At 46.2% G+C, this 24,801-nt stretch overlaps 1 protein-coding gene and 1 long non-coding RNA gene across 2 annotated transcripts in view; one reads left to right on the forward strand and one right to left on the reverse strand.

Annotated features, from left to right (window-relative positions):
- Positions 1-5,805: 5,805 nt before the first annotated feature.
- Positions 5,806-12,217, reverse strand: LOC306808471. The gene is made up of 3 exons (XR_013776047.1): positions 11,978-12,217; positions 6,044-6,219; positions 5,806-5,873 (listed from the first exon to the last, which is right to left on the reverse strand). It is a non-coding gene; the product is annotated as an uncharacterized lncRNA (long non-coding RNA).
- A 7,939-nt stretch (positions 12,218-20,156) lies between these two features.
- LOC306808349 (rho GTPase-activating protein 20-like) overlaps positions 20,157-24,801 on the forward strand; it is a 29,615-nt gene continuing 24,970 nt past the window's right edge. Inside the window, exon 1 of the mRNA XM_079318841.1 lies at positions 20,157-20,303. The gene's annotated coding sequence lies outside the window, so the exon portion shown is untranslated. The remainder of the gene's footprint in view (positions 20,304-24,801) is intronic.

Raw genomic sequence — 24,801 nt, forward strand, 5'->3', positions numbered from 1 at the left:
AGCTGACCCACAGACAGCTCACATCCTGAGGAAGGGGAACCTCAGTCAGACCAGGGACAGCGGGTTTGACTGGCTGCGAAGAGTGATGGCATTTGCAAACCACAGTGGAGCAAGGGGAAAAAGGAGACATTATTACTCTTCAAGGACACCTGAGTTGAATCATCAAGAGTACCTGCACTTAGCAATGGGAATTGGAGCTCCTATGACCATGTGGTGGGGAGAGCCAAGGCTGATGCAGACAAAATATCATTGCCTGCTCTCTAGCTGCATGGCCATACCAGCATGTTTCACTCCTGCAGCAGACCCAGAGCTCCCTGTGCAGCTCTGCAGGGCTCTGGCTGCCATCCCTGGGGTGCCACAAGCGTCCCTGCTCACAGCTACACTGAGCTCGTTCATCCCCTTTGAGCAGCTCCCAATCACACTGTTACTGGGGCAATTTGTCAATGGAAATGTGGTTTGCAATGTCATTTTTTAGGGAATTAAACATTTTGTTTCTCAGGGACACATTTTTTCACTTTAATCAATCTTTGGGAGATAGATAAAAGTATGTATGCATACTGACTGTGGCATGGTCCTTCTCACATTTCCTTTTATTTATTTAATGAAGTGAGAGGGCTCTCCAGTTTCTTAACATATGCAGCATTTTTCACTTGCAAAAACATGAGAAGAATAAAATAAATGCATATTTCAGATAATTTTCCTTTCATCCCTTGGTTCTTAGCCTTTTGCATCACGTGCCCATGGGAAAGATACAAAGTATTTCTGACTTCATGTGAGAATTTGTCTCTTAAACCTTTTCTCAGTTTACACAGCACACACACTTCCCTGCATGTACTGTGCTTGAAAGCAAGTTTGTCTTCCCCAATTTTTTTTTAGCCCACATAAAAAAGATTGGGTGCATTTCACTTCTCACAGAGTCCTGGCTTTAGCCTCTTTGAACTTGCCACTCACTGACAGCATTTGGCCAGTTGGACCCTGCCTGTCCCAGACCTTGCCAGCAGTGGCACCACAGAAAGAGATCCTGGGGGGTCCTCTGCAGTGAAAACTCTTTCTTTCAGGAAGAACTTGAAAGACACAAACCCTTAAAACCTTCTGGATCACAGGGGTTTTTTTTCAGTTCAAAGTGCATGAAAGAAAACACATCCTGTGCGGCAGTTCATCTGAGCAGTGTTTGCATAGCATGAAACTGTACACTTGCCCATGCTGCCTATTGGCAATTGTTCCTGATTTATGATATTGTCCAAACAATGTTCAGGCATCATTTAGGAGAGTATTATTAGCAAAGGCTAAAATAGTGCCAGGGTGTGAGATAATTAAGTAGGATAGACAATCACTGGTCCAGTGCTGAAGCTCTTAAGCTGAGAATGTTTTGTTCACAGCACTGCCATGGCCTGGGAATCACTGGAAGCTGGAGGGAGGTGGTTTGGGAGGTTTGTAGTTTATACACAGCTCTGCCAACTGGGATATCCCATTACATCAAAAAACCTTGGTCCTTCCAACACTGCCCCGTTTCTTCTTTTTCAGTGGCCATCAGCTGCCATATCATAATTCAAGCACTGTAATATTTATATTCTTATCTAAATAATCACAAAATCAGTTCTACTGTGGAGGTTGTTTTGGTTCAAGGGTATCCTGTGTAAGGGATAAGGCAGGAATGGGATGCAATGGATGTGCTGGGTCTGTAGCAAGCAGGGGATTGCCACCTGGAGAGCAGGAGGAGGCTTTTCTCCAGGGAGAATGACAGCATCACAAGTAGCATTGTGGTACCATTCTTAGAGATTCTGGATAGTAAAGCAATAATATGGTTTTGAAGGGCTGCCTTGGTTGTTCCTCTAATGCCCAGCAAGCTTCTTTGTTCCTGTATTTGTACAGAATACAAATACTATGGGAGCACTATTGGGATCAGGAAGCAATCAATGTGGATTATTCCTAAAATCAGGGTGGTACACATTTCTATGGAAAAGCAGTCAAAACATCTCAAGGTCATTAAGTTAAAAGAAAAGCATTTAGGAATAAAGACTTTTAATGTGTTTTGAAGGACATTAGAGTCTCTTAAACAGCTCATTTTTTTCCTCTTGAACACAGCAGAAATTGCTCATAGTCAGTAATTGATCCAATACACTTCACCCTCTGCAAGTTTTCTGTTCTGACACTCCTCCCTGACATTTTCTTTATTTACTCACTTTTTAAAACTATTTGTGTGTCCAGTCTGAGATCACATCCTCTGCCACAGGCAGCTCCCAGCTCAGGTGCACTAATCAGTACCTCATCTTCCTCGTGTTGGCTCAGTTAGGGTGAGACTGTTTCAATGAGATGACCACTGCCTTTTCTGCTGCCCTTCCCTAAATTATTATTTCTTCTCAGCTTTACATTATTTCACTATTTCTTAGATGTTTCTACCTGTCAGTTATTCCAGGGACTTTTGATGAAAAATGAGGGCAGAAGAAAATGAAACTGCAAGACTACAAAGAGCTGCCTGTACTCCATGGCATCTCTTCCAAGCCTCACATCTGGAGTGGGAATGTTCATATGCATGGAAAGGTACTTTGGCCCAGCAGAAGTTGGTTCCCTGCAGCACATTCCTGAGCTGCAGACTGAGCCCAGACTAACATGATTTAAGTGGCAGAGCTTCCATCCCCTCATGCTGGGAAATGCTGCCAAGGTTTTACAAATCTTGCTGTTAGGGCATTTTTCTTACTAGGTTTCAATCTTAAGTATCCTTTTGCACAGTTGCATCCCACAAGTTTCAGATACAAGCTAAAATGAAGAGGAATTACATGAAACAAAGCCAAGGGAAAAGCATTAAGTGATGTTTGTACATTGATAGAAGGGGACAAAAGGTCCTTGGGAGAACAAAGAAATTGATTGTTAATAACACATTTCACCATGCAGACACCAAAGAAGTTTTATAACTGCTGTGAAGTCCCCATGTGTTTACCTCATGGTGCAGACCTGTAAAGTGATCAGGGTAGCTCAGGGCAGGGGACTGTAGGGTGTGCATTTAGATTCATGGGTTATCAAGCAGCCTGTGCCTGCTCCCACACAGCTGGGTCATCTCCAGGGCTGGGCATCCCCACAGGAATCTTCTGGACCTGCTGGCTTGGAAAATGCACAGGCAAGTGGGTAGTTTCTAGGAGCAAGGCTCAAACTCAAGAAAAGTTCATTAATCTGACTCTAAGTACCTGACAAACTTTGTTTGATTATATAAGAGCTAAACAGCATGGAGAGAATTTTAGTGATGGCTGCACTGAAAATGGATTGCCAGCCTAAACCCTGAGCAGAAGATCCAAACCCAGCAACCTCTGACAGTAGATTAAACAAAAGACAGTTTAAAACTGATTTAATAGTTCTGGCTTTTTCTAATATTCAGGTTAAGATGAGAGCCATGCTGTGGACAGAAGGAAGGTCAGCAGACCCCCAGTGTATGTCAAGTGAGAGAATTAAGAAGATGGATAAAGAAGAGAGATTTGACCAGGATGATGGGAAAGAGGACCAAAAAAAGTTAATGCCAAAACTCAATAACATCAAATTGAGGATTTCTCCAACCAGCACCAAAGCAAAGTCTGAACATGCTGGGATGTTGGACCACTCCTGAAACTTAAACCATCCAACTCACTACCAGCAGTTTTCTCTTTTGTCAGCTTCAGATAACAGGGAAAAAGAACTGGGCAGCAATTGCAGAGAAGCAGATCCAGAGAACCTCACAAGCAGGTACAGCACAGATGGCTGTGAGCTCTGTATCTTTTAGGTGATGTATTGGAGTTCTAATGGCAGCAAAATGTATAACAAATGAGGTCACCAGACTAATATTGTTGCAAGAAGTTCCACATGAATTAATCATGTTTGAGCCATGATAACAGAGGGTTGGTTCGTGTGTTATCTCTGAGGCTCCCATCTCTCTGGCACTTGCTCTTAAGCCTGTTGCCTTGGGATGGGGCATGGACTGTTTTCTTTCAAAAATAAAGCAAGCATTTCTTTCAACAGCAGGCTCATTTATTCTGAGTTTTATTCTTGGGTAGGTCAAGCTTTGGTAGTGGAAGCAATTCCAAAACTGCAGTATGATATATTTTGTAAGGTTTTATGTTGGGTTTTTTCCATCCTTTCTGTGCAAGATACTGTAAGGACCCTGGCAAAGTTTCCCCACCAGCCTTCTGGTTTTGAGATAAATGTAATCTCTTTATAAAAACACACACTCACATAGCTTACAACAGTCCTGTGCTAGATGTGGTATTCACCATAAATCACATCACCTCACTGCCAGACCAAGTCTAAAACAAAATGAAAAAAAAATTCTTAGTGAATATCTTAGCTTTATTTCTGTCCTCAACAGCAGGAAACTCATGCAAAAGATTTTTTCTAGTCCTTGCATCAAAAACAAAAATATTTGAGACATCTACAGATAAAGGTTTTCCTGAATTAATACACACATAGACTAGCATACATCAATAAGCAGAAACTCTTATGACCATGAGAGGGAAATCCCATGCAGGTGTGTGACATCAATAGGTCTGGTCATGGCACTGGATTCCAGTGTCACCATCCTCCCTGGTGCTGGGGGGCTGCCAGGCTGCTACCAAAGGAATGAGAAAATAAAGAGAATGGGAACTTGGACCAAACTCCTGGCAATCAGAGCAGCTGTTGGTTGACTTGCACATCACAACAGAAGTTGAAGTCAGGTTAATGGCAGAGGGTTATCCATGGGATATTTTTCTCAGTATGGTCATCCCAGAATCACTGCTCCACTTTACTTTGCAATACAAAACATGTCTCTGTGGCTCACATGGAGCAAGCAGGAAACCAGCAGGAAAGAGTGAAGATTCCACAAAAATTCCACCTTTTCCTGTATTACTGACTGTGCTGATGTTTTCTCTGTTCAGTTCTTGTTTGGCTCCTGGGCACTCACCCAGACTCACCCTCTAGCAGAGACAAAAAGTGCCATTCATGGACTGAAAATTGGAGCTTCAGTTCTGGGTCACCATTTGGCTGACAGATGTTTCTGCTTGCCTGTCTCCCTCATCTCCAACTAATTCCTATTCTAGGAAGTGTGTGGCACTAGTGCAAAGAAGGAATGGGGGAAATTTTTTTACATAAAAAATTAAAAACATTTTAAAAGCCTCGGGGTATGAATTTCTGGTGATGTCGGGAGGGTGTGCCTGCACCTCCAGGTGTGGGTGGGAGCCTGACTGCAATGGATATTTCATGTAAGTCAAAGACACAAATTACACATCTCCTAACTCATGTTTCACAGTTCAGAGAAATACTGTCTGACAAAATGTGCAGAGTTGAGCCCTGGTCTACAAGGATGAGGGACACTTCTGTCCATGCAGAGCTCTCGGTGTGTCCAGGCCTTGGAGCTATGACCAGAATCCTCATGAGGGCTGTGGTAAAGAGGAGGTTGGTAAAGTACTGGGTAAAGCTCAGGAGGAATTCCATTTCTTCATCCCTTGAGCAGATCAGATCTCATCTTAATTTTGCCCCCTGCAATGAGTCCCTGATGGATTAAACTGACCCATAGAAAGGAGGCACAAAGCTCAGTATATTTTGTCTTTTGAAACCACCTTCAAACATATCCTCACAAAGCTGCCTTGAGAGCAGCTGAGAGCTCCTGAGAGCTCCTTCCTGCTGGAAGAGCGCCTGGATGTGGCTCTCAGAGTCCTTGTAGCCATTGTTGAGAGCAAGGCCAGAAGGCAGAGTTGGGTCCAGCAGCACTGTGCAGTTCCTGAGATCCACTGCCCTAAACCCATCCAGCTCCCACCTGCTCAGCACCACCCCTGCTCCTGCCCTTCTCCCATCATCGTTTCCTTCCAGGCAACACTGGCCCTTCCCAGCCTTGTGGGCAGTCTTGGCTGCCAGGGTGAACCAATGGATGAGCTCTAAACAGCAGAACAGAATTGAAATTGCTTCTCCTCAGCAGTTTCCCCTTTCCCCAGTGCCCCCACACCCCCACACTTGCTGCCATCAGATGTCTTTCTTCTGACACCCATCTGCTCACAGACTGAGAGTTTTAGAGAGACCCTCACATCACTTTGTCCCCTGGACCAACCTTGCTCTGCTGTCCCCTCCTTTCCATTTCTTCCCAAGAATTCTGTGTGAGCTCTCTTTGCCAAGGTGATGAGCATCTCCAGCCAAAGTCCTAAAGGCCAAATGGAAGACAAAGTCCTTGGAGTTTATTTCTCTTTTCTCCTCTGTTTTCCTCCTTTATCAGCAAGCAGCAGTTTCCTGGTGAAGATGGGCAGAAAGAATCAGCAATATTGAGCAAACTAAGAACACTTGTTCAGACCAAATGCCACCAATATTTCCAGCAACCAAATCCCCCTACCCAGTTTATTTGTGCAGAAAACCTGAAAAATGTGAGAAGTCAAAAGACAGTAGCTCATCTGTTTTAATAGTTTGATTTCAAGCTACCCAAGGTTAATTTGGGAAAAACAAGCAAACAAACAACAAAACAGAAACGTACAATACATTTCATTTGTTTGTTTTTAGCTGTTTGATTTTATTTCATTTTGTTTTATTTCTGAAATGTTTTGGCCTTTATGCAGAAAAGTAAGAAAACAGAAAGAAATATGTTATTTTCTTTGTTCATTTGTCACAAGAGTCACAAAAATCCATTTCTGAGATTGTTTTCTTCCTAACTTACATCTGCTAACTGTACAGTGTCTCACAATGATCCCATAAAATGCTTGGGAGCAAGAAGAGCTGCTCGTGCTGCCCAAAATGCCAGTGTAATGAGGGAGGGTGTCACATGGCTGTCACATCCCCAGCCCTGTGACGTGGCTCATGAGCCTCATTCTGTGACCCAATGCACACAGCTTGTGCCTCACAGTGTCCCAGGACTGGCACAATGATGGGCTTGTATTTCCCACCAGTGAGGCTGATGTTCCCTATTCAAGGAGGGATGATGGCAAACTTTTGTATATCAGCATTGCTGCATCTTAGTAGGAATATTTTGAGGATTTCTGACTTCCTGGAGAGCTCTCTGAGCTGCTCCACCTTTGGGAGCACAGGACAATGGTGTGGAGAGCAAGATTAAAATCTTGGAGCTTTTGCATGCACTTTTACAGAAGGAGTGAGGTCACAGGCAAATTACTAAGCTGCTGGAATTAGACTGGGACTGTTTCTAAATGTTTGTCATTTCCCTACAAGGGATTTTTACCACCTCAATAAGCAGCTGTCCAAGGCAGGAGGCAGCTGAGGGAAACACTTTGATGACACTTTGGCTGATCTGGTCTTGCTGATGCTTCTAAGGGCGAGACAGTTTTGTAAAGCTCCTCCACCCTTTTCAGAGCTCTGTGACTAACTCTGCTGCATACAGCCCATTTCCTCAGAGCAGCAATCACAGGCTGCAGACAGCAGCCTGCTCCTGCCCCAGTGATGCCCTAAGAACAGCCAGCACAGTCCAGCACCTCCGAGGGAGCCTTAACATGGGCGGGATAGGAATTCCAGTGTCACGAAGTAATTATTTGTAATAACTCAGAGTAACAATTTCCATATGTAGGACTCAAAAACAAGAACTACAGGTTAGGAGATAGATACAGCTTGTTAGATGAGAGCAGAATTTCCATGTCCTTTTAAGTAAGATCTGTCCTGTTTTTTGTTTTGGTCTCCATCACTCCAAGAAAATAAAATCAGCTGCAAACAGATGTGTCAGTGAGCAGAGGCAGAATAATTGCTAGAGGTGTGAGGTGGGGAGGGTTTGACATGGACTGAACTCTCAACACCATGATCATGCTTTACTGATTAAAGAGCCTCAGCAGATGCATCTTTCACTTCCAGCTTAGATTAAAACCTTGACTATCTCCTCCAGGTCAGCAAGTTTGGTGTTCAGGCTCTTTCAGTACTGTCTAGAATGTGGAAATTCATGAACAGAGTGAGAGAGACACAAGAGACTGACACAAACTGAGGTGTCCCTAAAGAATTTCCATGCAAAGAAGCCTGTGTGCTTCCCAGCATGGAGAAATGGGATCTTCCTTTGCTCATCCCTCAGAGAGTTGCTTTGTCCAGCTGGGCAGAAAAAGCCAGGAAGGTGAAGGTTAATGCCAAGGAGGTTATTTAGCTTGAATGGTGGCTTTTTTTTTGCCCCTCCATCCCCCATTCCAACACACACACACACACACAAACACACACACAGGGTCTGGCACACACACATCCTGGAGCAAGGAAAGGAATTCCCTGCAGGACAGCAGGACACAGGCCAGGACCTCAGATGATACCAGCAGCTGGTGTGTCCTTGCCCTCACCCCACAGAACCTTCATCCCTCCCCAGTGCTCAGAGCTGGGTCAGCAGCCCCAGGCACAGACCCTGCTCTGTTCCTCAGCCCAGAATCACCCTGCCTGTGGCCAGCACAAACCCTCTGGCCCCCAGCCAGCCCACTGGGTTTCTTTCCCCCTTTCTCTGCCAAAGCAAATTGACTTGTGACACCTTCCCTTATGTTTTCATCCTTTAAAGGGTGGAAAGCTGAAAGCCTGGTTTCACTGTGTTCACTTCCATGCCTCCTTTGTGCTCTCCCACCTAGGTGCTAAATAAGCTCTTTCAGGGAGGATTGGCCATTGGAGCCACTGTGGGCAGGCAGAGTGTGCCTGTGCACAGCCCAGGTGCCCTCCCCACAGCCCAGGGGGTTAAAGTGTCTCACTGCTACCCCAGGAGGGTGTCCTGGCTCCTTTTGCTCCCCCTCCCCAGCATTTCAGCTCCCTGGGCCTTGGCCATCCCACTGTTTTCATTCCAGAAAAGCACATAACCTAGTTCATCCCTTCTCTGACATAAAATACCTTGTAGGTTTTGACTGAAAGATAAATAAGAACTTTTGTGCCGTGTTGATCATGGATCTATATTGTGAAGTAACTTCACAATCTCAGACAAGACCTTGTGCTAACAAGTGGATATCTCCTTCTACTTCCTGCACATTAGCAGAAACCCAGTCCACATGATAAACTACCAGCTCACCTTCTCAATCATACATGGTTTGCAGCATTTTTCCCAAACAGAATGAGAAAAGGCATGTCCATAAACTGAATGAACTCTGACTCTTCTACTCCTGAGTCTTCTATTGACTCTTCTATTCCTCTCCTTGCATGAGATTGAGTGACCACCTTGTGACCTGTGCTTATGCAAAATTTTACACTGAGCTATTAGAACAATCCAGTCAATAATGACCTGCTTAATAATAAAGGTGATGCCAAAACCAGGTGGGATCATCTGACAATTTTATTAGCAAAGGCACCAAGTCCAAAGCCCAGTGGAAGGCACCTGTGCACTTAGATGAACTTGAGTGTAGCCAACAAATCCATTACCTGTGCTGTGCCAGTGGCCAAGGTGCAGAGTGCCAGATCTCATGGTGATGAGAACAGCACCCTCTGCCAAGATTAGTGCAAGAAAAGTGCCTTGCCAGGACCTCCTCTGCCTTTTTTCTGGTGTAACTTGCTCTATTACCACAGTGGTTACCAATAGGAAGTTCCTTAGCTGCACAGTGCTTTGGTGAGGGCATCTCAGCTCTGTTTATAACAAATTCAGAGCCTAGAGGTAAAAGAGACACAAGACACCAGACTGTGTCTTCTGGCCTTGGAAAGTGGGAAACAAAGAGCTTATAAATATGCAGGGACCTCCCTGTGTTCCTGGGACCACATAGCAAGAAGACAGAAGAGCTCAAACATATACAGAGAGGAATGTCTGCCCTCCTCCCTTTCCATGTGCTTCAGCCAGCATGTTTGAGCAAGAAGAAAGCCAGTTGAACAATAAAACCCATATGTCAGATGCAGAAGGGAAGTCTGGGATCCAACACTCCAAAAGAAAAGATTGACACCAGTTCATCCTCATGAGAAGGGTCCCCCTCTCTAATAAGGATGAACATCACAGCATTTTTAATAGGGGGCCAGACTGATAATTGCAGCAGGGTAGTACTTGGCACTTTGAACTTTTCACCCAAGAATTGTGAAGAACTTCACAATTAAACCTAAATATATCTTTATATGAGATGGGAGAGGCCATAAAGAGATAGCTTTGCTTATTTTGAGCATAAAAAACATGTAATTCCATTACAACACACACCAGGAGGCTCTCATTCACCTGGACATGGTGTTTTTAATGAATTTTAATGGAATTATGCCCAGCCATACTACAAAGCCAGAGGAATTGCATGTCTTCACACTTAGAAAGTGGTCTTGTGACTTTTTGTAATTACATTTTTAGTAGTAGAAATTATATAAAACAATGGAACACAAGATCCTCACTTTATCATCTTTTTCATAAGCATTATTAGCACCTCAAAACATGGAGGGAGAGGGAAAGAATTGTGAACCAAGTCTAGCAGGCCATAAAATGATGTGAGGTCTAAGCACTGGGAGGTTTTACATCTGAGTACTTGCAAATATTCACCAAATTTTCATCAGATTCATTAGTTTTGGTTGGAAAAATGTAGATCTCTCATCTGTCTGTGTGGCAAAAGTCCTTGCTAAAGGGGTTTCCTTTTGCATATAACACAAAAGTAATTAAGCTCATAATTAATTAAACTTTGAACAAAGTTCTGGCAATGACTTCCCTGGCAAGGATAGTCAGTAGTTCTTACTGGGACTGTCAGACATTTCCAGAAATCAGCACTGAGCACCTCTCAGAGCCAGTGACTATTCCTCCTGCTCTGGGCAGCTGGCAGGGATGTGAATGTCCCAGAAGTGATCCCAATGTGAGTTTCTCTATTAGAACCATCTCCAGGCAGCAGTCAGGTTTGCCACATGCCCATGGTCTCACCACTCTTGGACAGCCATGGTGGATCAAGGGTTAGGGCTGGTGGATTCAGTGCCCTTCACTCCCCCAGCTCAGGAAGGGCTGGAACAATATTCCTTGCCAAATGTCTCCAGCTACATGAGGAGAGGAAGAGGTTAGAGATACAGACCTGGAGTGTCCAGGTTCTGTGGCCTCCCTGCTTTATTTATTTGCTTCTGCATATCCACAGCAAGCTTGAGTGAGTGACTGCTGCCCTGGCTGTTACATCCCAGCCCTGGCACTGACCACCACAGGGGTTTGGCTTCTATTTGTTCTTTTGCCCATATTTTACCTCTAGATTCTCTTTAAACTGACATAAGCTGGTTTTACCAGCAGCAGTGCTGACACGGAGTTTGCATGGTGCCTGCAGATCTTATCCCAACTTCACCCCAGCAAAACATTTCACCCAGCCAGCTCCCAGTGATTTCCAGGGCATCATTTGTCCTTTCCATGCCAGAGTCTGATGGCTTAGGGGTCAGGCTGTGCTTCACTAAGAGCTTCTCCACTATCAGCATGGCTGATCCTTCACTATCAAGGTGCACCCTGCTAGCAAAATACACCAACACCACAGATAAAGCAAGGAGCAGGTCTTGTAGCACATTCCTCTGGGCTCTGTATGGAGCTGGCAGTGCAGAGGCAGGGTCTTGGAATTCTGGAGATGAGGAGTAAGGGAAGACTTAGATTTCCTGTGAAAGGACTGACAAGCTCTGCATTAAATAGTGGACTCCAGTTTGTGTTTGGCCTCTCATGAGTGGACAGTGATGGAAAGCCAAAAGTGCTCCCAGCCTATGACTGGCACAGGAGCTCCTTATGGGGAAGTGGAGAGGAAAAAGCTCAGAGACACTGCTGGAAATCTCCCCTATTCCAGTGTGGTCCTGTAGGCTGCAGCTAATTGCAATACAGAAATGCTCTTTGCCTCCAAGTTTACTTTTCTAAGGAAGAAGTTAATTACTTGGGCAGGGCCCTGGTTATGATCTTATTTCTGGTGGATTTTTTTTTGTCACCTACTAAGATTTACCTTTTAGGGTCAGTTCCTTGGCATGAACAAGCTGGTGTTATTTCTCTGATTGCACTGAAGCTGTTCTGCCTGTGACTTGTGTAATACAAACTGGTGGTCTCAGGTGGTCATCACTGGTCCTGTCCAACCCTTTTGCCATCACCCTCAACAAGGACATTAAGTGCTTTACCACCCATAAAGACATTGCCATGTCATTCTGCTCTCACATTTTTGCAGGCCAGGTGGATGTCCCAGAAATGCATCTGCTGGGGAACTCCTTGTAGAAGCTGCCTGTGCCAGGTTTGTTCTTGCAGAACAGAGCACAGAGGTACTTTGCAAACATTCTCACAGCCTTTGAGCAGCACATCTCATCAACACATCTTCCAAGCCTCTTCCTCTGGGACCACGGGCAGGAAGTAGTAGTCTACAAGGAGAAGAATTTGGGGTGAAGACAGCTCTCCTGTGCTGTCTGTTGGCTGCTCTGAACAGGACTATTTCCAGTCTGAATGTGTTATTGCAGGGAATAGACGGGAGCTGGGTGGGGCTGCAGGGACAATAAAAGGAAATGCCTCTGCTCTGCATATGGTCTGGAGAGGGAGGCTGCGAGTGCCAGGCAGGAGGGGATGTTGTGCAAGACACCCTCCAGAGGGGAGGCATCTGCATGAAAACCAGAGCAGAAGAAAGTATTTGAGAGAGAGTGGATGGGTGGGTGTGTGGGTGGTGTCAAGGGAGTGGGAACGAGACAAAAGAGGCTGTGTATGGCTGTGAGAGAGGATTGCAAAGGGAGATGAGAGGCAGAATGTCTGTGGGTGGCAAGGAGAAGGATGCAGAGCCTGCTCTGTGCTCCAAACAGAACACTCCATCCCAGATGCTCTGACCACCTTTTCAACCCCATCAACTACACCCTTATTTTACCCTGTTAATCCTCTATATCCAACGTCCTTGTCTGAAGAAGAAAAATTCTGGGTAGGGTGCCAAGGTCCAGCAAGAGTTGTCCATCCCTTCAAGCAAACTGACAGCATCTTTTCAAAGCTCCCTTGAGCATGCAGAGAGGCTTCAGAGTTGCTGTAGTGTTGGGTCTGAGGGTCATTAGAGAGCAATTCCTCCAGAAATGTTTCTCCTGATTTTTCAGTCACTGAGCCATCTTCTTCTTACAAAAAATACTCACACATATCTGTGTTACCACAGGGAAAACAGAAGTTTCATCCTTCATTGCAGTAGCCTTCCAACTACACTCCTCCCTACAGCTTCAACATTTTGCAGTCCAAGTTTTTGCTTCTTCTGCTAAAAAAAAAAAATTTAAAAAAAAAAAAAAGGCTTTGTTTGGAGACTGCTTGACCCACATGTCTTAGACCAAGATGCAGCTGACTCCCTACACCTTGGGGTGCTAGCAAGTGATTTGAAATCAGACCCTTCTCTAAGCCAGGTTCCTGAAAAGCAGATGGCATGGGCCAAAGAGGTTGAGAAATGAAATTAACAGGTTTGAAGACAAAGTAGAGGGGAAAAAAAAAAAAATCAAGCCTGTTCATAAATATCCTTCAGAAAGTGAAAACATAGAAATGGTGACCTAGTGGGAGGCTCTGCTCAAAATTCCAGAGGATCATGGTAATCTGATATGTACACTGACTTCATGAGTTTGGAGTCCTGAAGAATCAGACCACCACAGCCACACACACTTTGTCTTAGCCCCTGCATGCCATCTCCTTGTCCTGCTGTTACAGCTCTGGTTTGTAAAGGGTTTCAGTTTGTTCCTTTGGTGGATTATAATTGCCCTGGATCAGCTTCAAATAGGAGAAAAAAATGTAAAAAAAAAAAAGACAAAAGGAGCCCTCAGAGGTCTTGAGCACTGTGCCTAGGTGTGATCTCATGGCAGTAATGATCTCAGAGGTGTGTTTGGCTTGGTTCAGATTCACAGAAAAGCCTCTTGCCAAGGATATTTTAAGTGGGCCAAAAACATCTGTAAACACACCCATCCTAAAACACATGCTGGGGCCATACAGTTTCAAACACACATGGTGTGTCTCACATTAACTCATATGTGCTCCTCTTGGGAGATATGGGGTCTGCAGCCACTCTTAACCTGTTAGTGCTGTTTATCTCACAGTTAGTTTATCTCACAGCTGAGTTTATCTCACTCAGCCCATCACTTGTAACCTGTGCTATCCAGTCTGTCTCCTGTGGAGTTCCTGATCCTGGATCCCAGACTGGGAGCTATTCCCAGGTCTTATTTCTCTTATTTCAGGTTAAAATAATTTTTTGTGCAAGCCATCTGAACTTTGCTGTGCTGCTCATAACTAATCCATTTGAAACAGGAAGGAAGGAGTTCCTGGGGGTCCAGGTTCCCAGGATGAACACTGTGCTCCTCAGAGCTGTGGCTGTTTGATGGTTGTTGCTCAGAACTGCTCTCAGCAATGAGTGCAAAGAGCTGTGGGTTGCCCCTGTAGAGCCCTCAGTGCTCTGCCTGCTGACATTCTTGGTGCTCAACACATGCACTAGATCATTTTCACAAGCTGCCTGTGCATTCCTCTCCAAACACACGTGGGATGCACTGATTACCTCCTTTTCCAAAGGCTAAATCTTGTACACAGGACTAAGGCTGGAAGCTGGCAAGAAGAACAGCCCTGTCTGCATAGGCAGAGTGCTTCCATGGCAAAAACTCATAGTCTCAAAAGCACATATTTTCCCATAAATGGCCAGTCACAAAGAACCAGCCACCACGAGCTGATGTGGGCATAGGGAGGAGCTCTGATGTCCATTAATGATGAGAAGCAGCTCTGTGACATGGTTGAACTGCAGGATAAAATTGAGGGTGACTTCACAGCCAGTGCAATGTGCACTGATGGAGCTTGGGACTATCAGCTGCCCCCCAGCCCTTGGAGGACCCAGAGCAACAAAAGCCCCTTTTTAGCACACTCAGGTTATCAGCAGCTGCTGAACATCCAGACCAAGCAGCACACACATCTGAGTCCAGCCTCTCCTGGGCACCAACAGCATCTGACAGGATCTCCTGAGCTCAACTGCCTTTGAGGAGATAGGGTGTACTCTAACAGCCACTGCAACTCATTTTAAACTATTTCAGAAAATACATAGCTTTAATTGTCTGTTTAAACTATATTTAAAAAGCTTTGCCACATAGGGCCATAGAAAAGGCTCTCTGAGCCTGCCAAAATTTGGAGTATTTTCTCTTGAAATGACCCTGTTTCAGTGTATTGTTACAGCAGATACCAGACACCACCAAGGTCAGGTCACACTGCAACATTTGCTGTCATCCTGAGTTTGCTTCCATTGAGTATTTGACCTCATATTTCCCATGCTTGCTCCCTCTTAAGAAAGGTTGTTTTGTGGTATAGAACCCCAATAGGTATTTTCAAGTTCAAGGAAAGTGAAAAGAAACAAACCCAAGCCCCCACTGTGCAATCCTCCCCTCTGCAACCATACAGAGGCTGTGCTTTTTTCAGATTTTTTTTTTTTTTTTTCAGGCCTTTATCAAAGAGAGATGAAAGGCAGAGTTCAGGACCAGGTCTGAAATCTGGACTTAATCCAACACCACTAAATCTCTGGCTGCTATGATGTTACATTGCAGTGAGGCAAGAGGGTGGAACCTGGAGGGAAATTATTATCAGTGCTTGAAAATTTCCCCTGAGTGTGCTCAGGGGCCTCTTTTAGAGTTTTGTAATGGATCTTACCAAGGTTTATTCTCCATCACTGCATGGCACAAGCCTTTGCTGCTTCAGTGTTTCTGTGGGGTAGTTTGCATGAAGAATACTTCAACATCAGCTTCACAAAGCAGAATTCTCAGGTGACCTGGCATTTGTTCAGGATGAAAAGGAAGTCACAGGTCTCCAGCATCCAGGGAACTCCTGCCTTTCAGCTGCCTCAACAAGACCCAGTGTGTGACAGCAGAGCTGGGAAGGTGCTCTTTCCAGCTGGGAATCAAGCCTTGAGTTCTAATTTTCTATTCTACCTACGATTAAGCAGTCCCAATGCAAATAGACATTCCTGCCCTTTCAAACCAGCTTTGTGTCAAGCTATTTCCAGGCAGGCAATGACAAGAACAGGCATGGGAAGAGAGCCTTCCTCATGCCATTACTATTAAAGATCTAAAGACCTGTTCTCCAGCTCATTCCCTTTCCTCTCCCTCCCACATCTCTGCAAAACTGTTTAGAAAATACAGCTTTGCTATTCCAGAGGCTGTCTTCTCTGAGTCTCCTCTGTTCTGAAACAGCAGTAAGGCAAAGCTAATTATCACATTGATTAAATCATGGCCCAGTCTCACTGGGCTTACTCATGTGATTAAAGCTTCATTGAAATTGGAGAACAGGGGGAACCAAGGAGTTATCCCACCAATTTCAGAGGATTGTGGATTTTTGCATGGGTATTTACAACTAAATGATGGTTTAACCCTGCTGGAACTGGCTGGTCTTGTGTGCATGGAAGTACAAAAGATGAGATGACAAAAGCAGCAGCACCCTGGCCAAATAATTTTGGCCAAAACAGGAGTGATGTTTTTTTCTAATCCTGCAGCAAGACATGCTGTGTGTTTGTATTGCACACAGGAGCACAGCCCCGAGCTGGGGGCAGAGGAAGGGTGCACCTGTGGGAGGACCTGCATGTGTGAATACATTTTTTACATGACCTAGCAGTAAAACTATGTGTCACCCCACTCTAACAAATACTAGACAGGCAGTGAGGGAACATATTCCTAATTGGGGAAAAATAAATCTTTGACAAAGCAGCAAGTCAGTCATGAGAGGTAAGGGTCCTCAGGCTGAGGGTGAGAAAGGCAATGACTGACAACTGTGGCATGGGAAATGCATACCTGGTGTGGGGGCTCAGAGGACTGTGGCAAGAAATCCTTTTATAAAACTGACTTCTTGCCCTGAAGGAGGAAAGAAAAGGGAGCATCTGCCATTTAGAAGCATATTACTTTTAGTAGTCTTCATGCTCTTCAGGCATGCCCAATTATTGTGTAGAAACTCTGATGGTATTTTCAGCCTAGAATGAAGCTACAACACACAAAGGAACCAGGCAAACAGGATGCCAGCTAGCCCTGCTAAAGGAAACACCATGTAAATCAGGGAGAGGAGGTCACAATGACTATAGGATGAATGACTTTTATAGCAGGGGCCAGCTCAGCCTTTGGCTTGAGAACAAGATTAATCCTGGGCAACTGTGTTAAATGACATTGTGTAGGGAGGATGTCATGGGCTGGCCTTCACACATCAAAGGTTACAATCCAAGTCATGGCACAGGAACACAGATTTTTTTTTACAGATCTGACCCATGCCCCAGCTAACCCAGTCTCCTGCTCTCAGATGCAGCCCAAGACTTAGTGCTTGAAGCTTTAGGGTTAGGGTTAGAAAAGGAGGACCTTCCCTGGTTTCAGCTCACTGACAGTGCAGGGCTTGGATTGATGAAGTGTCTTAACTAGTTCCCACATTTCATCTAACTAGGGACACTGGACATCAGAGCATTACAGGCACAGGCAGCAATATCAGCAGCATGGCAAACCCTGAGTCATGCTCTGTGTTTGCAGCACTGTAGTATGGAAAAAACAAAACCAGGAACATGATGGAATTATTTGTTGATCCTGTGTGTTGGTAGACTCTTTCAAATAGTTTCTCTTCACTATCAAGTAATAAGTCCAAAAAGTAAAACAAGATATTCCTCTTGGTTGATAATTTTTTCCCTGGTGTGTCTGAGTGGCTCTGTCAGACAGAGACCTCATCACTGCTGCTCCCACAGCAACGTCATGGAGCTCTGACAGCAGCAAAGTTTCCAGCCCTGTCCCATAAACAAACAGAGTTTTCCCAGCCCTTCCCTGTTTGCACCATGTTCTGAAACAAGTCCATAACCAGCAAAGGAAACAATTGCATTGGAGTGGAATCCCTTGGCTTATTCTTCATTTTCTAATGTAGATGGAGCCAGAGGTGTGGAATTGGGTCCCTCTATGATGCCTCCTATGGGATAATGCACAGTTTGCATCTCTTCAAAGCAAATGATTTGAAATAACAGTTGTCAAGGAATTTATTTTGAAAGCCCTTTTGAAAACAAATTCCAAACTGTTGGGGTTTCATTTTTTGAGGGTGCTGAGTTCTTTTTCAATAAGATTTTTTTACTCTAAGAGCTACAGTTGTTACAAATTGGTTTTGATCTGTTTACTAATGGGCTTACCTGCCAGAAAAGGCTGTTTCAGTGGAGCAGTGACATTCAGGGCCCCTTTGAAAGACATCAGGGATCTAAAGACCATTGATGCTGTCAGATTTCCAAGACTGAATTCCTCCCTATAATATCCAGGCTTGCAGCCAATTTAGCTGGCTTGGAGCAGCTGTAGCTTTAAAACATGCTTGATGTGTATTCAGATTTCAAAAAGGAAAAAAAAAAAAAAAAAAACAAGAACCAAACCCAGCATTGCAGTGATTCAGAAAGATACACAGATGATGGAGTGGAGCAACAAACTCACAGGCAAAGCCAACACAAGCAGAGATGACCTTTCTAAATTCCACAGCACTAATTCTGCTCCTTGGGAAGAGTGCCTGAGCATTTGTACCCCAGCCCAATACAACTATTTCCTTTCTCCATATCTGATTCCCTACATGGCTGCTGTGATACCATAAAAAAACTGGTCTGAAAACACAGTAGGCTATTTATGATTCTTTTTTTATGAAGACTTGGTGTTCTTCAGAAACTGATCATTCATGTATGTTTCTTGGGCACGAGGCAAAGAGGAGGGAAGATGATTCTCTGTTTAAGTTTGCTCAAAAATTTAGGAGAAATGTTCCCATTGTTCCTGACACATTTTCCTGACATATGGCACATGGATTTTATGGGATTTGAATTTTATCCATGGGAATCCTTTGGAAAAGGTTGTGCCATTTTAATTAGTGTATTGTTGCTACAACAGTAAGCAGAACCATATTGAGACTGTGGACACTAGACATGGAAAAACACAGATGAAATGCACTAACGAGCACTAGTCTTGACTGCAGCCTTAAATTAGTCTGTCCCAGTGGTACCTTTTTGCTTACAGGAAATGCCTCCTGAGGTATTTCCCAGGAGAATGAGAGCTGATGGGGAGGGACTGCATGGCTTGGAACACTCCATGAACGTGTGTGGAGAGGCAAGGGGGGCAGGGGGGTAGGCAGGAAGGAGGAAGGGAAGAAGGGGACTGGCTGCTTGATTTTGTCTTTTTAAAGGCAAATCACATTTATGGGGGGGGGGAGGGGGCTACTATTTCATTTTCTGAAAATGTCTCTTAGATATCTTATGTTCCAAAGTACTTGTAAGGGCTGTTTGGAGACAGAGGAGATGTCATTCCCGAAATTTCACAACTTGTCAAATCTTGTATGCAGAGAGAAAACAAAGATCAGACCACACAGTACCAGATGGCAAATACAGTTTTCCTCATATTTCTTCATAGTTTTTAAAAATCTTTTGACTTTCCAAGAAAGTCTGTGTGACTGAGATGTGCTCCACTGTCGTTTTCTAAAGACTTTCATTTTTTAACACTTTAAGTTGTTTGCAGGACTGAACCTGTGACGTTAAAGAGATCAAAATAGCTTAACGTGGATTAGAGTACATTATTCTCATGTAAAATATCCCTTTCAGCACATCTCCAGAGAGGGTTTTATAGCGCAGATATTTCTCAAACTGACAGAACTGTGAAAGTGTGTGCTCTTGCTATGTGTTTACCTTGGAACAGTCTCTCAAGAGGCTTCTTTCTCAACACAAACAGACTTCACCATAGACACAGAATTTCCCTGCAGTGCAGATAGAAAACTTTCTAAAGGAAACTTCCTACTCAGCAACAACTAAAACCCACAAGTGGGGTTGGGGAGGAAGGGAAGGAGGCAGAAAGGGAATGCAATTGGGCTCCTATTGCTTTTCCTGCCTTCTCTATGATAACTGGTACTAGAATTGGCAGCATCGCAGACAGCCCCACTCTAGCAGCACCAGAAAGAGCACGGCAGGAGCTCGGGCCGGTCTCTGAGCGCTGTTACACCCCACTCTGCTCTCCCTGGTATGGCAAAAATCCCCACCAGAGGAGCCTTAAGAGTCCTAGAGTGGGAAACAGAGTGCTCAGGTGCCCTGGCGCGCTGAAGAGCGGCTTTCCAGAGCACACGTGCCCGCTGTCCCCGCTCCTGTCACTTCTTGGCTCTCCCACCGCGATTGCCCAGAAAATCCATCTCGTAGCGTCACTTTCTGAGTCGCTCCTTCTCCGTACCAGCTCCGGGCAGCGCCCACCGTGGCAGAGGCAGCTCCGGGGCAGCCTCAGATCCCCTTCCCGAGCCCGAAGGGGCTCCCGCGGGGCTCGGCGCTCCGGCCGTGGGCACCGAGCGCGGGTGGGGGCGCCGCGGCCCCGCCCGGCCCGGCCCCGCCCGGCCCCGCTCCGCCCCTCCCGCTCCCGCTCCGGGACCGAGCGCTGGGGCCGCCGCTGCCGCAGCCACCGAGCACCGGGCACCGGGCACGGCCATGGGCAGCGCCGCGCCCCCGCCGCGGGCATGACAGCGCGGCCGAGCGCCGAGCTGCGCCGCGGGCTCCGCGCGGAGCCAGGCGAGTACCGGGGAGCGAGACGGGACGGGGGCGGGTTCGCCACCGCCGGGGTGGCTGCTGTGCCGCGGGTCGGTACCGTGCAGCTCGTGACGCCGGGGCCGCGGGACGCTGAGCGGAGGCGGAGCGGGAGGCGCCGGACGGGCGGGCGGCGGCGGGGCCGGGCTCCGGTGCGGGGCCGGGCTCCGGTGCGAGTGCGGGGCCGGTGCCCGGGGCCGTGCCTGCGGTCGGGACGGGAATCACACGGGGCTGGGAGCTCCGGTGCGGTTCGCAGAGTCGCTGCTGCTGCATCCCGCGGCTGATCCAGGGGAGCTGTCGGGGGCGCGTTCCGTGCGCTCGTGTCGGGACAGAGGGACAGGAGCGGTCCCTGCCATGGGTGCCCCGTCCTTTGCCATGGCTGTCGCGTCCTTTGCCATCGCTGCCCGTCCTTTGCCATCGCTGCCCGTCCTTTGCCATCGCTGCCGCGTCCTTTGCCATCCCTGCCCTGTCCTTTACCCACCCGGCAGCAGCTGCTGAGGCACCGAGCTGGCGGCACCGGCCGCCGCCGGACAGGGGTACCCGGGCTCCACGGAACCGCGGCAGCCCTCGGTGATTTTTCAACTCAACAGAACGAACAACAAAATATCGTATTAGCATAAGGTTAGCCTGAAATAATGGAAAATAAGAGGGAAAAATGTAAGCATTTCCCAAAATGCCAGTTTGAAATTGTCAAATGAATCATCCAACACAAACAGTAGCTGAGTGGAACAATTTTTCTTTTCAGGGAGTTTCCACTGGAATAAATAGAAAGTTCTGTTTTTAAAAAAAAAAAAAAAAAATTAAATAAATAAAAATTTGCAGCTAGTTGTAATACTTGTAATGTTTGCCAGGGGCTGGAATGTGCCCACAGCCAGCAAAATCCTTGTGATCCAGAGTGATGGTTCATTGCATCTTTTCCCGCCAGTTCTTTAGAGCCACTTGCAGTTTTTACCTATGAGCCCTACCTAAGACACAGGTGATTTCCCTTTACCTTTTGATGTTCTTCCATATTTAGAACATTCCTTAACATTCATTTTCCTAAGCAGACCCCTGCCTATTGATGCCTTTGTGTCACCTAGAGTGTTGCTGTGATGTGGCAACTCCACATTATCTGCAGGTGATGGAAAATGAGGATCTTTATCAGAGTGCTCTGCCTCAGCATCACAGCCAGGCTCTCACTTGCACAGCCTGAGCAGCAGGGCTATGAACACGTGCTCCTGCAGGAGCACAAAGCTCTACACTGATTTTATTCCCCAGATGCACAAAGCAGCACCAAGCACTGCTCCTCAGCCTTCCACTATTGCCTTCAAGGACCTGGTTTGTCCAGCATGACTTTCAGCTCATTAAGCCACTGGTACTTGGTGGGTTGTGTAGAAATGGGAATGTTCCTGGTCATGACACAGCTGCCAATGCCTCGCTGAGACCTGGCTCACACCCAGGTCCTGGGTAAACTTCCTGGGCCCCTGGACTGGTGCTTTCCAGTGAACAGCTAAAGAGAAATAAAGTGAACCAGAGAGAGGTGTTCAGGAGGCTGTTTTGGTAAGCACAGACCTTTTAAACCTACCCCCCAAGCCTGCAGCTGGCCAGTTTTCTCCAAGATCTCACTGCCTGCACAGGCAATAGCTCGGTTGGTTGTAGCCCATCTATGTATCGCCCTCTAGTGAGGTCTTAAACACTAACATAGATTATTTCCATGAGGAAAAGAAATATTAGAGTTTGTCTGTTTAAAAAGATTTACATTTTGTGATAGTCAGTGGCCTTAGGGTATCTCTCTCAAACATCCTACGACATTTTGGATGGTTGCACAGCTGGATTTTGGAGAGGCATGGATACATAACGATAGTGTGTGTCTCCACTGCAGTCCCTGGGTGCTCAGTGAAGATCTTTGCAACAATAACACTGGACACAGTTTCTTTTTGCCTGTCTCTAAGTGCTGTTGCATTTAGGGTTTTGGCTGAACCCACATATAGATCACTTGACATGGCTCTGGTCCAGGTGTCTGCTTATGCTTCTTGGTGCTTCACCTTCCTTATTTATAATTCAGCTGGGCTGGCCCCAGACTTGGGAAGTGTCCTTGTCTTTGCAGAGGAGCTAGCTCCAGGGGCTGGAACTCCTTTAGGCTGTAACCAGGGGATGTGATTCAATCACCTGTGTAGCCAGACTGGTTTTACTTCACAAGTGTGGGAGATGATCAGGAATGTACCATGAATATGGTTTCTCTAAATTAACCTGAAGAAGTAGCGGATGCTTGCTCTTCACGACCAGCGATGAGGGATCTCAGATCCTCTCCTTGCAATGCAGAAGATTCTGATTTGCAGCTCTGATGCAGAGATCCTTGTGGATCCTTTCCCAGTCCCTCATGGACAGCATTACATCAGCACACCACACTCCATCTTCCTGCTGCCTCAGGCTCACCACCCTCTGTTATACCAGCACCCTCCAAACACCCCCAGATTCCTGCATTTGTTCTGTTCACCTTCATCCATTTGTGACTCCTACACTCTTGCCAGTCACACCATTCAGCACATCTGAGTGCAAACACCTCTGAGAATGCCCACAGCAGCACTCAGCCTGTTGCTCACCTGTGTCCTGCATCACCTGCATGCAGTCACACCTTTGTCACACTGCACCTGTCCCAGATGAAAACCTTGAGCAGCCTCTGGAGCTCCAGCAGCCCATCAGCTGCTTGGCACACGGCTCAGGGGACAGACAGCCCGTGGTGTGACTGAGAGCTGGCCCAGGGGACACCCCAGGTGTCAGACTGGGAGCTGGCTCAGGGGACACCCCACAGTGTGACTGAGAGCTGGCCCAGGGGACACCCCACAGTGTGACTGGGAGCTGGCTCAGGGGACACCCCACAGTGTGACTGGGAGCTGGCCCAGGGGACACCCCACAGTGTGACTGGGAGCTGGTCCAGGGGACACCCCAGGTGTCAGACTGGGAGCTGCCATGCAGAGGTCACCCAGGGGCTGTGCTGGAGCTGGTGCTGTGCTGCACACTGAGCTGCATGGATTTCTCAGCTCAGTCAGGAAATCTGCCCTGGCAGCTCCCAGCCCTCTGTGTGCTGCTGGTGAGGGACTGACATCTCCTCAAGGCAGTGTCAGCTCTGTGGGTGCTGACATCTTACAGAGCAAACAGAAAAATCTCCTGAACAGCATCTTCTCCACTTCATCCAGAGGCTGAAAGTGTGACACTCACCGTGGTTTAAAACAAAGCCAAAAGCCAATAAACCCCACTTCTGTCTCCCACTTCTCTGCATTTCCTCCTGTCTTAGAACTGTGAGAAAAGAAACTGGCACAGGGATGGGTGCTCAGTGCCCAGGCACTAAGGATCAGCCCTTTGCTTGTGCACAGTGCTGCCCTCCTCCTGTTCCCACAGAGCAAATGGCAGGACAGATAAGGACATGAAAGTTTCCAAAAGCAGGCACCCATAGTTAGCCCCTTGGAAAACAGCTAGGGTGGAGCCCAGTTTGTGGCATGTGAGAGAGAAACTGAAGCAAAACAGGATGTTTTTGTGATTTAAAACTTATTTTTCATAATTCCTATTTGAAGGGTTGGTTTGGTTTTGAAGTTGTCTGCTACATTTATTAGGAAATTTATAACCCTTTGTGCATGTATTATGTGTGTATGCAGATGTGTATGTGGATATGTCCTTGTGTAGAGATTGCTCATGAAGAGGCTACTACTCAACCTGAGGAAAATTTCCTCCTAAAAGTCAGTAAAATTAGTAGGTACTAACAGCTAAGTAATGGCAAATATAAATTCTATGTAGCTTTTCTGTAAATCTTGCTGGATAACTGTTTTTTTTTCTCTGAACACTTCAATATCAGAAAGATTATGTGAAATTATGAAGTGCTTACCAAAGACCCATGAAAATACTCATGACTGGAGATTTATCCATAAATATGTTAAGCCCAAGGAATGGAAAATGGGGCATAAGGCAGATTAGGAAGCCTTTGGGGTCATCTGTACCCCTCAGTATGTCCTGTATTTAGCCTAGTTTCAACTGATACAATTCTCACACTGTAAATGTTAAGGCAAAAGTGAAAAAGAAATGCTGTCAGAAATTAAAGCAGGGAAGAACATATGAATAGGATAATTGTCTTTAAATGGAATGTTTCTTGGAGTTTTCCACTGCCTGCCCCTTCAGGCTGTACTGGAAATGGAGGCACAGAGAAGAACATCTCCAAAAAGCCCCATGGCCACTCTCCAGGTGCTCCTGGGGGCAGGTGAAGCTCCATGCTGCCCCTCTGTCCCACAGATCCAGCCCCCACAACCCCAGCCTGTGCCCTTGCATGGGCTATGGGGGGTCATTACTCTCCTTTAGCCTTAGTCTGCTTGCCAGGGATGAGATTCCCTCTCTCACCACCCCATCCCCTGCAGAACACTGGCATTTTATTACTGCCTTCAAGGGAACAAGATTTTCTGCCTTTGTTGTTTCTTTTCCTTGGCTCATCTCTGAATTTTTGCAGTGGCTTGCAGCA

Source organism: Erithacus rubecula, assembly GCF_903797595.1.
Source record: "Erithacus rubecula genome assembly, chromosome: 15".
Classification (NCBI taxonomy): domain Eukaryota; kingdom Metazoa; phylum Chordata; class Aves; order Passeriformes; family Muscicapidae; genus Erithacus; species Erithacus rubecula.